The following is a 22,180-nucleotide window of genomic DNA, read 5'->3' on the forward strand; positions in this document are numbered from 1 at the left end:
GGCGAGCCCTCGCTGATGAATCACCAATTTCTCGCGCCAGCCCTCCCCTCCTCTCTGCACTGACCCTGCTGGTATATGAGAACTCTCGGGGATTTTTTTTTTTTTTTTTTTTTTTTTTTTTTGCCTCTCCACTCTCCCTGCACCTCCTCCTCTCCCGGAGCCACTGTTAATGAATCAAATTGCCCTTCGACTTGAATTACCGGGAAAGCAGGCTCACCCACTACTTGAGGTAGATGGGATGGCTGCCCCCAGATCCACACTGGCCTCGTCATGATGACTCAGAGTGCATGTTTATTTTTGAATCTCGCATTCTTTATCTGAGAAAATGGACTACCGATGAGAAACAATTACCTCCCACTTACCCCACAGGGCTGATGGCACGTGCCACGCCGACGCGGCACAGCGCATTAATGTCATCAGCAACGATCACAGCTGTAATGAGTCCACATCGCGGGGACTGAAAAGCGGAGAGAGGGAAGATCAACAGAGGGGCACTTCAGCCAGATGTGGCCGCAGCCACCCAAACGGCTTGTTCCGCTTGTGCTTACAGGGCAGAGAGCGCCGGGAAGCTACAAGGGGGCCGGTGCGAAGCAGCACGAGCTTTGGCCCCTGCCCGGGAGCAGGGAGCCACTCTCCAGGGAGCGCCCGGCGGCTCACTGTTTACCTGGGCCCACTGAGCCGCTTCCCTCTGCTCTGACCGAACAGTGCAAGCGTGCCCCAGCATCTTCGTCTCTGACCACGCAGTGCCTCTGCTAACTCTGCCCAGAAGGAAACACGGAACACAGCCGTAGGAAGGTCTATAAAGCTAGGAGTCGGGTTCAGAGAGAATACATAATGGATGCGAGAAAGACCTGCAGCGACACTTCACGATTTGCTGAATTTGGGACCCTGGGATATCAGAGACTATAAAGACAGAATGACAGGTCCGTTTCTTAGCTATAGAAAGAACAGGGATGAGGACCAATGATCAGACCAATGATCCCTTCACTTCAGAAGGGTTGGGGCAGAGAAGGAAAAATCACCCCACTGCAGAGTCTCCTGGACTCCTGCCCAGCTTGCACCACAACCATACTTTCACCCCACCTCCCAACTCCCACCACCACCTTTTGCTCTGGGTTTCTGCAAAGTCCAGACCGGCTCAAAGATGCCCTCAGATTCTTGCCTCTCCCTTCCAGCTGGCTCATGAAATGGGTTCTTTAGCAATACCATGAATGTGGAGGGTCTTAGCACATGTTCCGGGTCCTACATTTTCGGGGGACAGGTTTATCTTAAGAGCTGTAACCAAATGAGGGGGTTTCTGCTGGCACCTGTCTGCGGGCAACGGATGAGCTCTTGGAGATGCACAGCCAGATCGACAGAATTCGGTGACTCGGAAAAAGTTGCACCATTTTGAGGAGTATCGATGTTTACAGTGATCACTTAACAGTAAAGTCATAGAATGCCAAAGCTGGAGGTAAATACAGAGAAGAGGTTTTGAACAATCCCCTCACTTGGCAGAGAAGGAAAGTGAGGGGCAGAGGGGGTAAATGACTTGCTCAAGATCACACAGGTTAAGACTGCCTGGCCCCACATGATAATCTAGGCCTCTGGACTCTTAGACCAAAACATTTGCCACTCTGCTACACACTTTTCCCCATTATCGTCTGTCTGTATTCCATGTCAAAACACAGATTTGTGTTAATTGTTCGGTGTAAACAGGGATGATGCTTATTGATATAAAGCCTAAGCTGTTCGTGGGGTTATCTTTGTTTTCTGTTTGTTCATTTGCAGGTATATTTCTTTTCTTTATTTTAAAAATAATTTGAGGGTATGGTGTGAGGAGGGCACATCTCTCATGGCTTTGGGGAGGACACAGGTTCCAGAAGAAATCACTGGGGCAGAAACACAGGGTTTGGGAGTGGGGAGGTACTTGGAAGTTGGGGGAGGGGCCGTGCACTCCAGCACCTCTGAGCACAGCTCACTCCGAGGCCAGGTGGGGCAGGGCTATAGTCTGTACAGGAGGACCAGCCAGGGACATGGCCACCAAAGCTGGCTCACAACATTGCCCCTCCCAGGAAGATAGGGTCTGAGGTCCACACACTCAGCTTCAGGGACCGGTAAGGGCCCATTCAGAGAGGCTAGACAGGTATGGCCCTTCACTAGGCCCACTGGGTGGGCCTGGGCATGGCAGGAAGACAGCCTTCAGGACTTCAGGGGGGCTCGGGATCCCCCCCTACGAGTCCTACTTTCCAGAGCTCAGGCCAGTGTGCTGGGAGCCCAGCTCAGGTGGCCTAAACATCCCCAGTGAACTGACTGGAACAAAAGAATGCAAGATCCCAACCGAATGCCCTAGAAGCGCCCCCTCCATACTCCTACCAGACAAATGGAAATCTGAGACATTGGGCCACGTGCAGTTAAACAAAACTAACATGAGACAAAAACCTATTCAAATCCGACGGTCAGGCACTTGGTCAGGTGACTGTGAGATGCAAGGACAGTGGGCAGGACACCACACCCAGGGACCCGGTGAAACCTCAGCTCAGGGAGGGACCAAGCCAGCCCTGTACCCCAAGTCCTGAGGAATTGCCTCACACAGCCCTCGCCCCGCACCCAGCCACCTCCCGGCTCCTCTAAACAGGAAGCCGTGCTCACCACCAGGGAATGTGGAGACCCTCTCCTGAGGGTCTAAAATGTGGCAGGGGGGAGAGAGACAGCATCGGGGGCCACCAGGCTTTGGCACGAAATGCGGAGTGGCCTACCTGCATCAGGTGACTTCAGGGTCCTGGCCATCCTCCCTGGACAATGCTGGGGGCCTGGGGGGCCTAAGTGTAGAAGATGACCTCCGAGATGAGGCTGTCCTCCATGGACCTGCCTTGTTGTTCCTGGCCACAGAGCAGAAGGTAAAGCACGTCTTGGCCCTCCGTCGTGGGTGACTCCTGGGTCACCTTGGGCAGGCCTTTGGTGCCTAATGAGAGTGAGTCCAGGCCCTTCAGCATGGCACATGCTGTGTGACTCCAGAAGGTGCTGGTGGACCTCTCACAGCTGAAACCGCTGTCGTTCTGGCCCGTGGTGCTGTCCATGTGGATGAGCTGGATGTTCACATGGTAATCAGTGGGCCCGTGGATGGAGCCACAGAGCCCAAAGCCAACCACGAAAATGCTCTTGTTGATGGAAGGTACCCCCAGCGGCTCTCCCCCTGCTGGAGGCTGTTCATGATGCCGCACCCCTTCCTGCGGAGGCAGGAGCGCCCCTGGTGGATGAAGTCCATATGTGGCGGAGGGCGGACGGTCAAGTGCGGGAAGAGGCTGCTCGCCTCGTGGTCCACGAGGATGCCCTTCTGCGCGGGCTCTGCAGCAGACTCCTCGAGGGTCATCAGCGGGAAGCGGATGAGGGCGAGCGCCCGCCCAGAACCTTGCACTTGTTCTCAGGCCTCACCTGAGGCTGCTGTCGCCGACCCTCAGCCTCGGACCAGTGGCCTAGGATGCTGAATGCCCAGGGTGTTCGGCCCCAGCCCGGCCACCAGCAATGTCTGTGAAGCCCTCGGCAGAGATGGTGTCGCTGTGTTTTTGCTGGTGTTCACCAGGCAAGGGCCGGCCGGCTGCCGTTCCTGGAAGAGTCTGGCCCGCGTCGGCTATAGGAACGCGTGGTGGGCCTCAAGCGCCAGCACTGCAGGCTTCTCCGCGGTGTGCTGCGTGGTCGTGACCTCAGGGAAGCAGAGAAACTGGAGCAGGGCCAGGAAGAAGGCCGGCTCCGCCTCCGGCAGCTCGATCTCGGCGCACGCGGTGCCGTGCCCCTGAACATAGCGCGCAAGACGACCCCTTGCCGGCCTGCAGGTGCACAGCCCAGAGCGCCTCGTCGTTGAAGAGGAAGGCCAAGCGCTCCTTTGGAGCGCGCTCGGGGGCCTGCCAGTGGTAGTCAGGCCACGCAGCAACCCCGCCACCCTGGTCCTCGGCCACCCGCTCCCCCCCCCCCTTCCGGCTGGGATGCCCTGCACACAGGGCGGCAACCGCGTTGGCATTGGGTCCCGGGCTCTCCCACACCCACCTTGTCGGGGCGGGGCCTCCGGGCCAGGCCTAATTGCTTCTATCGCAGTTCATCTTCCTTTCCATGTTTTTAGTCACTGTGAACTCTGGTGAACTCCTCAACCCCGCTTGTCTGTCTTCTGTCTCAACCACGCCATCGAAACTGCTCTTGGCAACCGCCTATTTGTTGCTACACACAAAGGACCCCTAGCTGACCACACTTAACACCTTGGCGGCATTGCTGCTGCCGACCCCACCTTCTTCCCAGGAAGCCCGGCCTCAGTGGCGCTCAAAAAGCATGCTTTGTGGACCCACACCAGTAGGCAAAGTGTTGCTGGTCTGCCACGAAGTTAAGTACAGAAACGAAGAATAACAAAAAACTTTTGTAGCAATTTGGCAGAGGAATTTTTGTTTGCTGAAGCTAATAATAAAAAAAAAATGGGGTTTGTATTTTGGATGCTTATTAATTTTTGTTAATCCGTTTTATTGTATTTTATCACCAAAGTATTGGTCTGGGACACATGATGGTGGGGGGGGGGGATCCCTAGTCCTTCTCCAAAGATAATGTAAGAAATACTGCTCTAAGCCCTTATCTTCTCTGAATCCAACTCTCCTGGCTTCTGGCCCACTCCATTCTTCAGAAGTTTGCACGTTGCCTTCATCTCTCTCAGGCCCACAGATTCCCCCTTTCCCGATGAATGCCTGTGCATCTGTTGGATCTCCACAGAGAGGCCACCCCTCCAGGAACCTCTCCTCTGCTCTGCCCAGAGCCCCGTACTATCCATAGCATCAACATGACAGTGCACAGCAGATTTGCGTCACAGCTGCCAAGCCTCATTGTTTCCTCAGCCCCTAGCCCGGTGCCTGGCACACGAGGGAGACCAATCGACCTCCGGGGTATGAATGAGTTTCACGTGAGGCCACTTTGGGAGCACACCATGCACCAACTTAGAAGGCACTTTCCATCCACGCATTTCCTCCACGTTTCTTTGCCTTCCCTAACTCGCGCAGTAGGCATCCGGGTTGTCAAAAAATTAGCAGTGAATTAAAAAGTGGTGCAATCCTTTCGGTGGTCCGAGACGAAGTTAGAAAACCGCAGGTTGCAAACCATCCTCTAGGTTATATGATTTCCGGTTTCCGGAAAGGGAGCAGGAACAGCAGTGGCATTTCAGTTGGAGAACTCATCCTGACGGTCTGAGTCCATTCTGGGGATCTGCCAGCCTTTGTGGAGGAAAGTGCCTGACCTTCATATCAGCACAGATGGGGAATCAGGAGTCTGGATTGAAGTCTTGGCCAGGTAGAGTGCTGCCCACGAAATGAATGCCACAGCCTTCCCTGTTCTATGCCTCAGTATCCTGTAGAGTGAGTGAATGGCAGCCAGCATGACCCTTGGGTCTAAGCTAAGGGGGTTACTAATTAGTGATCCTATAGCACACTGAAAATAGAAATGTCAAGTGTTACTATTAATAGTCATATTTCCTCTGTTCTGGTTTCCAAGGTCCCTTATGCTTTCCCTCCAGAACCTCTGGAAAGTAACAAGAAATGTGGTTTGGAGGGAAAAGGGAGCTCTAACTGTAGTGTAACTCAGTATGACTGGAAAAATAGAATGCAGATGAATAGGTTGCCTTTCTAGAGTGACCCTGAAGACTGAAACCCTTAGACGTTAACTGCTGCAATACATAAAACATAAACCTTTGGCATTGAAAAGAAAAAAAAAAAGAGCAGAAACAAAGGACAAGTGAAAACCTGACAAAAATATTTTTCACATAGACAACAACTGAAAGAAGAGTATCCTTAATATATAAAGTGTTCTTTCAATCAATAAGAAAATGAGGATCACCGAAATAGGAAAATGGGCCAAAGGCACGAGTAGGCAAGCCACAAAGGAAGAACTATAGATCAACTCTATACGAGGACTGAAGAGGTGCTATTTCATTTGGTATCTGTTTGATTACCAGTGAGATGGAACCTGTACAATATAATTTTTCATGTATCAGCTAAGCAAAGATTAAACATATTCATCTTCCCCAGGCCAAGTGAGGGGAAATGGGCATTTACATTTGCCACTAATGGGACTGTAAATAGGTACAGCCTTTTTGAAGAGCAACTTGGCAATGCAGAGCAAAACCCTTGTCCTTTGACTCACAGATTCCACCTGTAGGAAAGAATCCTAAGGCATAATCAAACAAGTAAACAAAGACCTGTATGGTAAGATTGCTTGTCTCCGTGAGGTTTACAGGAGCAAAACCAGAAGCTAATCTAAATGTGTATCAATAGTTGATTGGTTAAGCATACAGTGGAATACTATGCAGTCAACTTTTAAAAGACGAATAGCTTTGTATCTACTGATAGGCAAAAATGTCCATGACATGTAGCTGTCAATTAGTGGGAAAAAAAAGTTGGAAACAGAAGGTGTAGGATGCTTTGGTTTTTGGAGCATTTTGAAAATGTATATGTGTAGAAAAACGTCTGGGTAAAAGCGCTCTGCAATCATACTTTTTGGATGATGAGATTACAGGTGATTTTCATTTTCTTCTTTTATACTTTTCCATATTTCTTGATTTTTTTTTTCACAAAGAAAATTCACGGTTATCTCCATTGAAAAATACCTTATAGGGAGCACTTGGTCTGATTATTCCGACTGTTTTATGGAATTGGAAGGAGCAACAAATAAAGACCTACATACATAAAATAAGGAAGTGAAAATTTTAATCAGTGAAAAATTTGATTGTTTCTCTCTGGAATCATTATTTCCTTATTCATTTTGGAATCCCCTCACTTCATTCATGGAAGCTTCCCTACTCTTACCAGCCTCATCTTTTTCTTTTGAAAATATCCTGGAATATTCTATCACAGTAGCTGTCCCTGAAATCATTACTGGGTGTAATAATACATGTATTTTTAATTTTTAAAATCACTAATAGAAAATAATTGCCATTCAACTCCGCTAAAAAAATTTAAAAAGCATCTCTCCCCAGGGATATATATTACGACCTCAAACCTCTGAGTGCAGCTGTGCACAGGTCTTGCTGGGCCCAGCTCCACTGGGCTCACTCTCCCCAAGAGCTCAGGGCACCCTTCACCTTTGCTGGGAGCCAACATCCCCGCTAGTGCCTCCGAGTGACCTTTGCACGTGTCAACATCTGGTGATATTCATATTGGACCAAATCAGGGTCCGCTCCCATGTTTAGAAATGTAACCTGGGGTGCCAAAGCGTGTTCTGTTAATAAGTCTTATGCCATCTCCGTCTAAGTGTTAGGATAGGAATATGAAGAATGTACCAGTCTTTTGCTGAGAAAGTATTTGCTAGAAAAATAAGAACATAGAAGAATCACAGTTCTCTAGACTATATTATTATTATTATATAATTTATAATGGTTTATATATTATATACATATATATATCTTTTGGTATATAATAATACATATATAAGTACACAAACATAATAATACATATATATCTTTTGATATGTAGTATATATATGCCATATATATATATATATATATAAAATATTAGAACCATAAGAAATTTCTTATATTCACTCCTTTTGGCCTATAGAAATGACAATTTCGTATGGTTTGACCTTACATGTTATTGTTCTGTTGGTAGTATCTGGACAGTTTTACACTACTAGAAGAATTAAAGAGATCATAATATCCCGATGATGTCGTGATTGTCTTTGTAGATCAGAGAAAACTTCTTTCCAGAGGAGTCGAAAAGTGTACATTTTGCATGGATTCGCCTTTGACCAAAGTGTACCTACGTGAGCTTGTACGTGTGTGTGTTCTTAGAAACTCAGTAGAAAACCGGTCCACAAATTAAAAAAAAAAAAAATGAGTCTTAATCTATCTTCCTCCGGTGCTCTATTCAATAATTGCTTTGTTGAAGTTGCTTTTTGAGTCTGTGCCTTTTTTCAGACCTTTCATCTTTAAAAAAATGGAAAAAAAAATTTTCCCAGGTGACATTCCTGTATTGCTTTTGATTTTGCACATTATGGGCTCTGCTGGTCATCCTTGGAGACCGTTCCATCCTTTGACAACTGGCCAGAGGCGTGAAGCAACTTACCCACGCGCACCCAGCTGATTAGGACAGAGCTGGGACCAGAACCCTGGGCTTTTCTACCTTTCCACCCTGCAGAGGGAGTGAGGGCTGTTATCATCAGCCCCCCTCACCAAGGACAGGCCCTGGGCTGAGTTAAATAGCAGGGCCAGGAACCCATGGCCTGGAAGGTCGGAGGGAAAAGATCATCAGTTGACAAATGATTGTGATCACTATTAATGTTATTATTCATACGCTATGTCTGTGGCAGAAAACACAGGTTTATTTAAAATGCACATAATAATTTGAGTTTGCTCCAACATTTATTTTCTGTCTAAATTATTTTTTAACTGATATGAATGCCAAGGCTTGTGAAGACAAAAAGCAAGGCTTTTAAAAAAATCCATAACCTTAAATTAAGACCACATTTATTCACACTGCTGCTTGCAGTGCAGAACTTTCTCCCTTTTAACCCTTCAGTGACATCAGCAAGCCACATTTCGACCTCTTCTTGGCCCAATTTGTACTTTTTTTCTGGTAATAACTGCATTGCAAGGCCAGAAGAATATAATGCATTTCACAGTAAGATTCTTAATGGGATTTTTAGTAAACTGGCCTGACCAGCCCACTTCCCCCGCGAAAAGATGCCTGTAATTGATCTCTATGTAGAAACAGCAGCTGGTGATCAGAACCACTGTGCTCTGAACTACTCTGGAAAACAGTATGGAGGTTCCTCAAACAGTTGAAAATAGAGCTACCATACGATCCAGCAATTGCACTACTGGGTATTTACCCCAAAGATACAAATGTAGGGATCCGAAGGGGTTCGTGCACCCCAATGTTTATAGCAGCAATGTCCACAATAGCCAAACTGTGGAAAGAGCCAAGATGTCCATCGACAGATGAATGGATAAAGAAGATGTGGTGTATGTACACAATGGAATATTATGCAGCCATAAAAAGGAATGAGATCTTGCCATTTGCAACGACATGGAGGGAACTGGAGGGTGTTATGCTGAGTGAAATAAGTCAATCAGAGAAAGACATGTATCATATGACCTCGCTGATATGAGGAATTCTTAACCTCAGGAAACAAACTGAGGGTTGCTGGAGTGGTGGGTGGGAGGGATGGGGTGGCTGGGTGACAGACATTGGGGAGGGTATGTGCTATGGTGAGCGCTGTGAATTGTGCAAGACTGTTGAATCACAGATCGGTACTTCTGAAACAAATAATGCAATATATGTTAAGAAAAAAAAAGAAGAAGAAGATAGCAGGAGGGGAAGAATGAAGGGGAGTAAGTCGGAGGGGGAGACGAACCATGAGAGACGATGGACTCCGAAAAACAAACTGAGGTTTCTAGAGGGGAGGGGGTTGGGGGGATGGGTTAGCCTGGTGATGGGTATTAAAGAGGGCACGTTCTGCGTGGAGCACTGGGTGTTATGCACAAACAATGAATCATGGAACACTACATCAAAAACTAATGATGTATGGTGATTAACATAACAATAAAAAGATCCTGTTTTTATTAAAGAAAAAAAACAAGAACCACTGTGCTCTGGTGGGTAATTATTTTATCAGGACAAGCACTTCCATCACGATAAGGGAGAAACGGCAGGACCTGGGCAGACACACACAGAGAGGGCCAACCAGACAGACAGACACAGATAAGACCCAGCGGGAACCCGGCTGCAGGACCCACAGCCAAGCAACCTTAAATGGAAAGTTTCTGATAACCCATGATGGATAGGAGCCAGGTGGAGGCAGGGAAGGGCTTGGGGGTTAGCTACAAAGCCTGGCGGGGGGGGGGGGGGGGGGGGGGGGGGTGGTCAGAAAAGGCCGGCTCCTTGGAGCTCCTGCGCTTGCCTTGAGCTTTGTTAGGGGGCGCTGTGGAGCCGCAAGCGCCGATTCCCCACCCCGCAGGCCCGGCAGCTTCAGGCGGCCTGTGGTCCTTGAAACTCCCATAGCTCTTTTGGCAAAGAGTAGGTGTGTCCTGGCTAGGTTCCAGTTTGGGTAATTACAGCCTGTCAACCTAAATTCCCCCCAGGATTGCAGTTAAATATGGTACCCGTCTTCACAATTAAATTCTAGCTCTAATAGGACACTCGATTGTCATGTTACGTGACAGTTAAGTAGCAGCCGTGTCGTACCCCAGAGGTAGCTGCACTTTTGTGGGGACTACAAAGATTTCTCTGGGTCTAATAAATGACCTGTATGGACAGAATCGGGGTGGGGGGGGAGGGTCTTGCTGCTAAATTAAAGTTGGTAACTGTAAGACTTTGCTCCTCATTAAAATTTTTTCCCCAAACTCTTTCAGGGGGATAAAATAGGGGGAACACGTCACCTGGTCATTTCATTTCCAGTTCTCTGACCTGGGAAAAAAATCAGGATGCCAAGTTGCTGCAGGCCAGATGAAGTCTCCGACTACCTGTCCGGCGCCCGGTCCCCTCAGTTCCTTTGTCTCAACATCATAGGCATCCTGGCCTTTCTCTGAAGGTACCATGTACTGCCCCCTGGAACGTCTTTCTTTTGTTCTCTGCTTATGGAGACCTTTCGTCCGAGCAAGGTCCAGCTCAAAAGCCACCTCCTTCGTGATGTCATCCATGATCTTCTACTCCAAAGTAAGCGTTGCTCCTCTTCTGGCCCCCATCCGATGGGACTGTTACCCTTACTCAGCATTTATTCAAATTTGTCTTATGCACTAGTATAGTCGGTTGTTACACGTGCACTAAACTGTGAGCTCCTTGGGGACGGGGGCCTTGATTACTTTTCCTGATGCCAGAGCACAGCGCTGACTAAATATTTCTGAAGGAGGGAAAGAAGGCATCTACTCTTTCTTTTCCGAGGGCATAAATAAGAATAGCTGATATTGGTTGAGTGCTTGCTGTATGTTGATCATCGTCCTGACCACCTTATATGTGTTAACTCAGCCCTCGCCATCTCATAAAGCATTGTTATTATGGTCTCATTTTTATAGAAGAGAATAGTGAGGCACAGAGAGGTTAGTTAATTTGCCCGAGGCTACACAGCCCGTCAGTGGCGGCGCCAAGAGCGAAACCCACAAGGCTTCTTCTCCCCAGAACCTTTTGCCCTTATACTGCAGCATCAGATAGGGCTTTAATTAAACACGTCAGTCCCCCCACTGTCTGCCATATTTCGAATCAATCTAGGTCTTTGAGAGCACAGCTCAGTTACTAAAGGGGTGAGTGTGAGGACGGGAGAAGGTGATGACACACAATGCACCTGTCTCCCTTCTACGCAGGCCATCCTAAATAACGAGTGGGCTGCTTTCTGAAATCCACATTCTTGTTTGTCAGTTTCCATCCTTGGGCAATTATTTCACACCGAAAATGAGAAGGTGATAATCTAAAGTATTCGCAGCCAGTCTTGCCGACAGAGGTGTGAGCAAGGAGGAACATAGCATGTTGTGATTAGAGAGAGAAGCAACAAACCCCAGTGACTGCAAAGCGTAAGGAAGGGGTCAGCCTCATTATTCTCATGCATAGTTTGTGCACCCATAGAAATATTTTGTTCCAACAAGTTAATTCCTTTAAGTGGTGAGCGCCGAGTGTGGCAGACACATTTATCTTTCTTAGGTGTCTTGCCGCTTTCTCCCCACCCGGCTGGGGGAAGGATTTCTGCAGCTCACCTCGTGCAATTAGAAACAGCCCCACAGGGCAGAGGTGCAGCCTGCGTTCAGAGATACTCTTCTGCCGCTGAAATAAAAAACAGCCTTTGAGAATATTCTCCTGCCAAAATCATTTTAGCATTTCACTGTCACACAGCGGGAGGCCGGGAGAGAGAGAGAGAGAGAGAGAGAGAGAGAGAGAGAGGGAGAGAGAGAATCCTTTCCTCGCACAACCGGCAAGACCTCATGAGTTTTTCCCGTGTGCAAGGAAATTAATTAATTTCCTTTTTTATTTTTGAAAAAGGGGGCCAGAAAAACATAGTTCAAGATGTTACATTTTCATAAGGAAGAAGTCTCAATTGTAAATGAGTTCCTCTTTTAAGACAAGGCTGTAATTAGATTGCCCGGGGTGATGATGAATGGAGAGGGTGAAGGGTCCTCGCTTCTTTCTGGAGAAAGCAGCACCCTCGGAGGCAGAAGGAAGGGCTGCCTCGGGCGGCCACGCTGGTGCCAGAGCCAGAGACTTCTCTCCCGTGAAGCGGAGGGAAGAAAGGCTGTTTCTGAACCCAGGAGGAAGAACAACAGGGTGGGCGCTCCGGAGGGCGAGCCGAGGTTGTTGCCACAACGGAGGCCGGCAGTGCCGACAGGGGGCGCTGTCCGAGGCCCCCCGGCCTCCTTTCCCGCAGCATCTCTTCACACGCGGGTATCTTTGCTCTGGCAGTTAACCGAAAAGATGAGTGAACTTGGGAACCGCTTCAAAAATGCCTTATTTTTTGCTGTTGTTTCTACATGCCCGCTACGGGCTGAAGTGTATCCCTCCCCCGCATCTGGATGTTGATGCCCTCACGGCCAGGACCTCAGAATGCGACTGCCTTTGGAGACGGGGCCTTTAAAGAGGTGATTAAAGTAAAATGAGGCCCTTAGGGTGGGTTTAATCCAATCTGACTGGTGGTGTCCTTCTAAGAACCAGGCATTCGGACACACAGAGAGACAGGGCGGGGGGTTTGGGGGGCTCTACGCGGGCAGAGCGCTTGGCAGGTGAAGACACAGGGAGCCGCCGCTGTCTCTAGGCCGAGGACCACACCAAACCTGCCCACACTTTGATCTTGGATTCCCCGCCTCCAGAACTGAACAAACAGAACAGAACAAAGGCCTGCTGTTTGAGCCACACAGAGTTTACGGCAGCCCGAGCCGACTGATGCCCAAGTATTTTTCAAAATGCGGTCCACGGACCTCTTCCATCAGAAAGTGGAGAGCGGATGAAAATGCAGATCCCGGGGCCCCGTGCAGGCCCGCTAAATCAAATCCCCGGGGCCCTGGGATCTGCAGTTTCCCGCAAGCACCCCAGGCCGTTCTGGGCCCCCCTGAAATCTGCCCGCAGCCAGAACGTGCTGAGAGAAAGTGTCAGCTCGGTGGTGATCGGCTGAGGGCTGCCCGAAGGCCACGCGGCCCGAACCTCCCCCGCCCTACCGCCCCTTCCAAAAGCATTCTTTGCAGTTAAACATTGCCTTCTCCCTGGTGGATCTCTTTTCAGTGCAAATAGCTCCTGGATGGGGGTGACAAATTAAGTCAATAACCTTTGAGTATGAATTCATTTATCAGCCAAATTCCTGTGGGATTGGAAGGATGCCAAACCTGAGCAAACCCGGAGAGGGGGGCTGAGTGGGGGTGCAGAGACAACAGAGCCGTTGGCTCGGGGAGAAGGCGCCACCTTCACGACTTAGCTCGGGGCTAGCCCCACCAAGGGTGAGGCAGCCCCACCGAGCGGGCGGCCGCAGAGCACACAGCGATCGGCTCTCCGGCAGGAAGGGGGACAGAGACGTGCTGGCGAGGTTTCTGGGAAAAGACCACTGACTCCCGGCTGCCTCCCGTCTTCCTGTTTGCCGCTGGGAAGCCGAGGGCAAAGCCAGGCCTACCTACCTGCCTGGGGGTGAGGTGCGCGGAGGCAGGTGGACAGAACAGGGGAGAGGCCACGGGGATGACAGCAGGGGTGGATATAGACAGGGACGGGACACAAGGCATTCAACAACTCCTATGGGCTCGACAAGGCCCCATCCGAACAGAAGGCAGCCAGAGGCGGGAGCAGAATCCTCACCAACCCCTTTGTTTGGGGGTTCATCTGTCCGGGCCCCTGGCCTGCGCCTGGCACGCTGCGCAAGGCACAGGCCCGAACCCCGGCCAGGGTCTGGGAGGGAGGCTCTTTCGCCCGGCTCTGTACTCCCCGGCTTTCATTGTTTCTTTCCTTGCAGGGAAAGAGGGGGCCTCCCTCCCCTCCCCCACCCCCAGAGGCCTGGCTTAATTCGCTTTGTGATTCCAGCTCTGCGCGCTCCAGGCCCACGCAATTCACATGTGATGGTGGCACCTGTGTCCTGCGGTTTCTGGAGTCGTCCGGCAAGTCCTCATGGGCGGGGGGCATCCGCCAGGGTGTCGAGGTCAGTCTCCTGCCTGCTGACAAGGGAGCGCCTTAGAGAGAGCTCTCCGGAGGCTGTGGCGCTCGTGGCCGGCTCAGAAGCCACGGCATCTGGATGGAGAATGAGCCTGAGCTCGGAGCCCTCTGCAGGGCTGGATGGTCCCCCTGCCCCGAGCCAGGGCATCAAGGACGTGCCAGCACCCAGGGCACGCTGCAGGCCAAGGGGTGCTCTGGCATAGAACGATGAGCTTCCTGGCTTCCCATTTCCTATGCAAAAAGATGAATGTGAGGCGAAACCTGCCCCAGCCACCCGCCCAGGCTTCTACGCTGTTCCTCGAAGCAGCAGATGGCTGGGAGGACAAAGATCAGCTTGGCCAGAACCGTTGCAGGCAAAAGCCACTGTTCTTTCTCAGGACAGTGCTCCTCGTGACAGCAGACCGCGTTGGGGCCCCACCCAGTCACCCCGGGGTCCCTTTGGCCGCTTTGTGTGTGCACTCTGTTCCTGTCACCCAGCTTTGACTCGGCGCCCTCCACGCATCCTCAGGTTATGGGGCTTGTGGTCACTGGCGGCTGGGGACAGGGGTGTGAGAGCCCACCTCCCCTCGCTGGGCCGTGCCAGCTCAGAGGCAGTCACCCTCCGGAGCTGTCTTGCCGGTGAGGCCAGGCCAGGACATGCCTGTGTGGGCCCTGTGTGGCTCCTTCTCTTCTTTCCTTTCCTGCTTCCCCTTGGCCCCTGCAGGTCACCGCCATGCCGAACCACTCACACACAAATCCTGATCTCAGGGGCGGCTTCTGGGCTACTGGGCATATAGCTTATGCATTAAAAATCCCGTCACCCTCCCCTGAGAATCTCCTCGCCAAGAGAAATGCCCACTCCCTCTCTCCAGCTCCCTTGTCCCCCAGCCAGCTTTGGGGGTGGGCGGGGGGCTACCACTCTCCTTGGCGGCAAGTTCAGGAACATGGGGGCCTTGCAACACCTCTCCGACCCCATCCTTCTGCCTACTGCCACCCCACTCCTCAGCTCAGGCCCCTCTCCTTCACCTGGACTGAGACAACAAACCCGAGGGCTTTACGTGTCCACCTCCTGTCTCCCATTTTTCTGGAATATCTAGAACACTGCGAGCACATGCCATCCTGCTCAACTACTGGTCTAATTCTCTTTATCATTCTCTCAATCACCAAGTCTTCAGCAACTCCCCAGTTCTTGCCAAAAGAATTCCACCTCCCTTGTCTGGGTATTCAAAGCCCTTCCCAACATGCCTGTGGCCTGCATCTCCAAATTTCTAAGGAGGCCAAGATGGGAAGCCCCTGCTCCCTCTTCCCACTGAGCACGTTCACCGAGGACGGGCCATGTTCAGGTGCTGAGATCATCACAGTGGCTAAGGTCATGATATAAAAGATGACAGAGGACAGACACCCGGGAGGCAGGTGGATAGGAAGCGAGAGATCTTTCTGGTTTTAGAAGTTGGCTTTTGTTGTTGTTGTTGTTGGTTTGTTTGTTTACTTATAGCCTTCTTACGGGGGACCAGAGAATATTTTTGGATTCTCCCTCCTAACACCTGTTAATTGGGTCTTTACCTAATGGGGCCTATCTCCAGCCTTGAGGCCTTCAGGCTCACCAGGCTGCCACATAGCTGATGCCCAGCCGCGGCCCTCACGCTAGTCAGGGTGTGAGGCCCGCTTGCTCTGGCTTTGTCTTCTCCCAGGCCCCGGAACAAACCCACCTCCTGCCCCCTGCAGGTTTCTGGCCTTGGGCTTAAGTTCCCTGTGTGGGTCTTTACTGTGCCCCCTCCAGTGCGGCATGAGGCATGGATGTCCGACTTTTCCATTGGTTCTCTACAAGAACCTGAGTCCTCCCCACAGCAAGGCGCTCTTCGGTTTGGCCGAGCTCTGGGAACTTCTCCCTGGACAATCTGTTGTCCGACTTGGTCCTCTATCCATGCCCTCGGTCAGTTATAAACTCCTTGAGTGTGATGGACACTCCACGGCACTGCCCAGACCACCCCACCCCCCTTCAGAGGAGGACTTGCTGTCCAGCCCCAGAGTCAGCCTCCAGATGTCAGCCCTTCCGTGCCTGTCTGAGCTGCTGAGAGCTGCTTGGCCCAAGGTCATGTGCTTTCTGGGGTGGCCCCCGTCTGGTGAGTGGGCGAGGAGGGAATAGGAAGGCCTGGCCATTTGGGTCCCACATGGGACACCATTCTTGGTCTAGAGCTCCCTGCTGGGTTGGCTGAAGTTTTGTCGGGTCCGGTTCACAGTTCTGGCTCTTTCTCTGTACAGTCTTGCTTTCAAGAGACATCTCATACCCCAGACTTGGTCTGAGCGTTGACAGCTGGTGAGCGCGCCAGGAACTCTGGGCTGAGGGGCCACAGCTATGGCTCCCTGCGTACCCACAGCCCTCACCTGCGGGGCTTGCTCTCGGGAGCTGCTCGGCAAACGTTTGCTGCTTTTTTTCATTGCTGCTCGTCACTGCTAACGTTTAAGGGGCAGGTCCGTGTGCCTGGCATCAAGGGGAGCAGCCTGAGCATTTGACACGAACATGACCTTGAGTCCTCAGACAAGCCCACAAGAAAAGCATCATTCTTACTGCCACTTTAAAGGTGAGAAAACTAAGGCCCAGGGAGCAGGCAAGAGAGTGAGAACTTGAGCCCAGGCAGCCTGACTCCTGAGCCAGAGTTTCTCACCATCATGCTGGAGCTAAGCACTAGACGCAGTGGGCAACTGATTACTAAGCGTTAAGAGGAACCACAGGGTGACACAAGGCAGCGTCAGAAAGCCAGAGGGGACCAGACACAACGTTGGAAGGGCAAGCGTCCCTGTGGGGCTGGCAGGCTCGGGAACTTCCTCAGCCTCTCTCACCCGGGACATCCTTCTCCGCTTGCCCTGCTTAAAACCAGGGTGTTATAGGCAGCCTGAACCAGCCCCACACAATACCCTAACCTCCCTGAAGCAAGCCCAGAGAGGTTAAGGAACTTGCCCAAGGTCACAGAGCTGGCTGGCCTCTAGCCCTCCAGACCCACGGGGGTTCCCAGCCCACTGGGCTCCATCGTCTTTCCCTGTCCCCTCCCTACCACAATCCTAAAGCTCTCTGATAGTTGCTTGGTGGACCTTGGAGCAAGAATAGCACTTCCCGCTTGGCTAGGTCCGCCTTGGACCCAGGAGCCTGCTGGCTCCTCAGTCATGCCCTCCTCACTCGCCCAGCCCCATCAGTATTCCGAGCACCTCTGGCACATAAAGGCAAGGGGATTGAGGTAAGGGCAGTTGTAAGAGGGATGCAACAGCGCTACCTCATTTTTATTGCCACCTTGCCCAAGTTCTATTATTACATTTCTCACTTCCCCTTAACATTAAAACATAACAGCGCAGTGGCAAGTGGTTAAGTGCTATGAAATCAAACGAGCCTTGGTGTGAAACCCGCCCTACCTCTTTCTAGCAGTGTGACCTTGAGAAATTTACTGAAATTCTTTGAGCCTTAGCTCCTTCCTCTGTGCGGTGAGAGAAATAATGCTCAAGAGTTGCCTCATCAGGTAGGTGGGAGGGCGAACAAAATAATGAATGCAAAGGGCTTTGCATAGGGCTCTGGGACACGGTAAGGCCACTGTAAATTGTAGCCAGTGTTATTTTTATTAGAGATACACACGAGATAACATATGTAGCACCCAGTAAGCATTAATCTGCCGTCCTTGTCAGGGAAGAACGAATCAGCACACGCCTTAATTAGGGCCTCTCATAACCGAGAGGACTTATCTGATAGATGTGATGCTTCTTGGGATCGAGACAGAACCAGACTCACCATCTCTGGACCACAGTCCATCCTCAGGTAGGCTCGGGCCGATGTAACCTCTCCTCTCCAAACTCACCGTGAGATGACATCCGTAACCCCCACCATCCGGGTTTCCTTCAAGTCAGAACGAAGGCAGTCTGCGCGAATCATCCAGAACCGGGTGGAAGTTCGGTGTGGGAAAGATAGGCAGCGTTTCAATAACTCGGGAGACTGAGCTCACAAGGGCCGTGCTCACTGTGCTCCCACTGCAAACACACAGAGTTATCTGATGAGACATAATGAAAAAATAAGTACACAGCTTGAAATGGAGGAAGGACGGAGGGAAGGAAGGAAGGAAGGAAGGAAGGAAGGAAGGAAGGAAGAAAAAACAAAAAAGGAAAGAGATCCCCAGGTTCTCAAAGGGATCCTTCATTTCAACTAGCAGCATTTATTACCTAAAGCAGAAATGATGGAGCGAATAACTAGAGTACCGCATTCTAATTTTTTGAGAGGGTGGCCGTAAAGATCACAGAGCCTAGGCTTCCAAACCCCTTAGACATCAGGCAGCAGGATGCAATAAGATGTGCTGCCCAGCACAAGGCTAGTGGGAGAAAGTCAGATGGGAAGAAGGGGACTGGGATGGTGAAGGCGTCCCTGAGCAAGGAAATTTCTTGCTGTGCTCTGTCCACTCACCTCCCGCCCACCAGGCAAAACACTGGATAAATTTGGGGAGCCCAGGTGCTAAAGGATGTTTCTCCTGCCTCATTGTCCTATTTGAGTTCATATAGAATATGGGCTTGGGGATAAAAGAGATCACATCCTGGCTTTGTCACTTTCTATGCATCCGACAGTGGGAGGATTATATAATCATTGTGTCTTCATTTCTTCATCAATAAAAACAAAAACAATAGACACTTTACTACCCATTACACAGAAATGCAATTCTCAATCATTCTCAATGCTTGCCGGGACAACATGCACACACATTCTCTCTCTCTCTCTCTCTCTCTCTCTCTCTCTCTCTCAGACTTCCCTAAAGAGGGCATAAGAAACAATTCAATTCTAGAGGACTTATCCATCTGGCAGCTCCATACCTGTCAGAACACTTGGAGGGGTCTGGGATTGCCTAGGAACTAAACAATCAGAGACCCCTGCTTCCCAGACTTGGTGGGTACTTTAGCAATGCAGTGTCATTAAAACTCTCAATTAATGACCAGCCATTGGATTTTCCAATGAGAGAATTGGTTATTAATCAAAGACAGTGTGGGCCTTAGACCTGGGCAAGCAGGGCCCCTGCTCTGGTCTTAGTGCTTCAAGGGACCTCAGCTTTGGAGTGCTTTCCATGAGATTTTCTAAACCCCCCTCCAATGCCCGAACTGGCCCAGAATAACTGTGTGGGCACTGCCTCTCATCTTGCTATCCCAGTTCTGCGTGGGTCCTGGTCACCAGAAGCACCTACCTGAACATTTTCTATGTCCTCCAACAGTGACTGGGAGCTACCCTCCAGGGCTGGTGGTACCATCTGTCTGGATGAGGTCCCCAGAGCCCAGACCAAGACCTACGTGAGCTCGAGTCTCAGTTTATCTCCTTTGGGGGCACTCTGCAACCATCTACGTCCCTCCCAACTCCCTGAGAGGGATTGACCAAACTCTCTGAGAAACTCCGAGGTTCTGTCCTAAGGCGTTGTTGTAGGCCTGGTTCCAGAAGGACGGCCTGGTGAGATCTTTTCTGCCGGCCAGCACAGTATTTCTCTTGCAGTATCGCAAAACCTGGGCTGGCAGAATTGTGCCAGCACACTGATTTTGGTGTCTCTCGTTTACATAGGACACAGGGTGAGTTCGGGGCTCCAGGCTCCCCACAGTTCACGGCTGACCTTTGAATTTGAGCCGTGAGAGCCGACCATGTGTCAGTTACAGCGTCTCCTTGTCCCGACTCCAGGGCCAGCTCCAGTCTAGAGCACCACTGCCCTGTGTGTGTCCTGTAGCTAGCACCCAGAGTAGGCACCTGCCTCTTCCTCAGGCTCCATCCCTAGTCCTCCAGGGGCCCAGCTCCTCCGAAGCCTCCCTGGACTGTTGCCCTGCAATATCAGCGGACCTTTCTGCTCTATGTCTTCTCTCACCTTCCATCAACACAACGTCAGGCTCTCCGGGGCTCGTCTCAAGCTGTGCAGGATAAGGGATGGACATCTCTCGCACATAGGAGACGACTCTTCTCTTTCTGCCCATGCTTCCTCACCTATCCTCCCCACTGGCAGCGATGTGTGAAAAGCAAGGGTGGGGTCAACGTCATAAGAGATCACATTCTAGAAAGGCAATGATGACGGCTTACAGAGACCGAGGGAAGACCCGAGTGGAAGATGTGTTGTTCAGCATTCGAACCATAAAATTCTGGACAGTAAGTTTCACATGACCGGACAAGGGATTATCATTTGCATCTTCTTGCATACTCAGGAAGACGGGCATCTGTGATGGTCATCAATGAAACACAGGAGTGACCTTTGAGAGAGTCACTGGCCCCTCCACCAGTGTTCGAGGCGGTGCTCCGGATGATGCAGCATGCTGGGTGACGTCAACCAGCTTTGCGTAAATGTCATATGAGGGAGCTGGAAAGGCAAGAAGCTCTGTCTAGTTTCAATGCAAACAGGTTCCAAAGAGCTACAGCATTGCGAGTGATAACAGGAGTGCTACCTTTTCCTTGTAGTGCAAGATAAGAAATTATCCGGGAATGACACGTTTGGCAGTAAAGAATACAAAGAATGGTTCCTGGGCCTCACGTGGGAAGAGACGGTGCTGGGACACTCTGAAGAATCTTTACCCGCACGGATCAGATAGGAAACACAAAAATAAAGCATGTCTTTCATACCCATCCTCCTAAATCCTCACTGATAAATCGCTACCCTTCACACGAGCCCCCGGATTTCAGAGCACATTTAAAAAAATTAAATTGTACCTACAGCTTGCCTCCATCCCCCTCCAAAACAGTACTTGAGTAGGTGCCCCCACGGACCTAGCGGTGACTCTAATCAAAGCCAAAGGCCATGCTGAGTTCTGGCACTTGAACCCGTACCCCAGCCCTGTGGCTTCTTTTGTGTCATAATTGGTCTCAGTATGCAGCAGGTAACCCCTAATTCTTAATCTAACAGCTTCCATTTGGGGCTCAGCATTTCAGCAATAAAAACAGCAGCCTGGTTATGAAGCCCAGTTAATCTGCCCCTTGCTTCCAAGTTCAAAGCTTCCATTCAATTTGAGTGAATGACTCATTACACTCAAGATAATTATTACCTTTGTCAGGCAAAGAGTCCTCATCTGGAGATATTTGGAAGGAGCCAAGGATTTCCCATTTTCCACGGATCTCTTCCTGGGACCAATTTCATCCCCCACTGTGCTTCCCTCCTCCTTGCCTTCGTGAGCTCTAACTTCAGTGGTGGGGCATGAAATCGGACTTTTTCCAGTTCTGCCAAGGCTCGGGATCATGCTTTTCAGCCAGCGGTATACGCTACTCCTCTTTGGCTTCCAAATAGAATAGGCTTTTCTTGTAGGACCTTGGGGAGAGCTACAAAAAGTTGCCCCCATGCTACAACATCCTGATAGTTTCCTACTAAGCCCAGTAGCTGGTGTGCAGAGGCATATTGTCTATATCTGAAGATACAGGGAGTGACAATTTAACCAGCTGCTTTGCTACTCAAAAATGAGGACTTATTTGGTTGGCAAGTAATAGACATTGATACTTAAGGGGGAAAATGACATTTGTTTTAGTTTACTCGGGCTGCCATAATAAAGTACCAGAGTGGATGGCCTTAGCAACAGAAATTTCTTCCTCACTGTTCCGGAGGGGAAGTCTGAGATCAGGGTGCCAGGAGAGTTGGCTCTGGTCAGGACTCTCTTCCTGGCTTACCGATGGTTGCCTCCCCACTGTGTGGTCAAAGGGTCTTTCCTCAGTGTGTGTGTGTGTGTGTGTGTGTGTGTGTGTGTGTGTGTGTGTAGTGAGATATCTTTTCCTCTATCCTACTTATAAGGCCACCAGTCCTATTCAAATAGGATCCCACCCTTATGACCTTATTGAACCTTAATTACCTCCTAAAAGCCCTATCTCCAAATACACTCACATTGCAGGTTAGAGCTTCAACATACGGATTTTCAGGAGACAGAGTTCAACCCATAGCAGTTTCTTTTTTTTTTTTTTTTTTTTAAGATTTTATTTATTTGACAGAGAGAGATAGCGAGAGCAGGAACACAAGCAGGGGGAGTGGGAGAGGGAGAAGCAGGCTTCCCGCGGAGCAGGGAGCCCGATGTGGGACTCGATCCCAGGAACCTGGGATCATGACCTGAGCCGAAGGCAGACGCTT

General features: G+C 50.4%; 1 pseudogene; it reads right to left on the reverse strand.

Annotated features, from left to right (window-relative positions):
* Positions 1-2,801: 2,801 nt before the first annotated feature.
* On the reverse strand, positions 2,802-20,021 carry LOC113930364 (annotated as a pseudogene).
* Positions 20,022-22,180: the final 2,159 nt, after the last annotated feature.

The sequence above is a fragment of the Zalophus californianus genome, chromosome X, assembly GCF_009762305.2.
Source record: "Zalophus californianus isolate mZalCal1 chromosome X, mZalCal1.pri.v2, whole genome shotgun sequence".
Taxonomy (NCBI): domain Eukaryota; kingdom Metazoa; phylum Chordata; class Mammalia; order Carnivora; family Otariidae; genus Zalophus; species Zalophus californianus.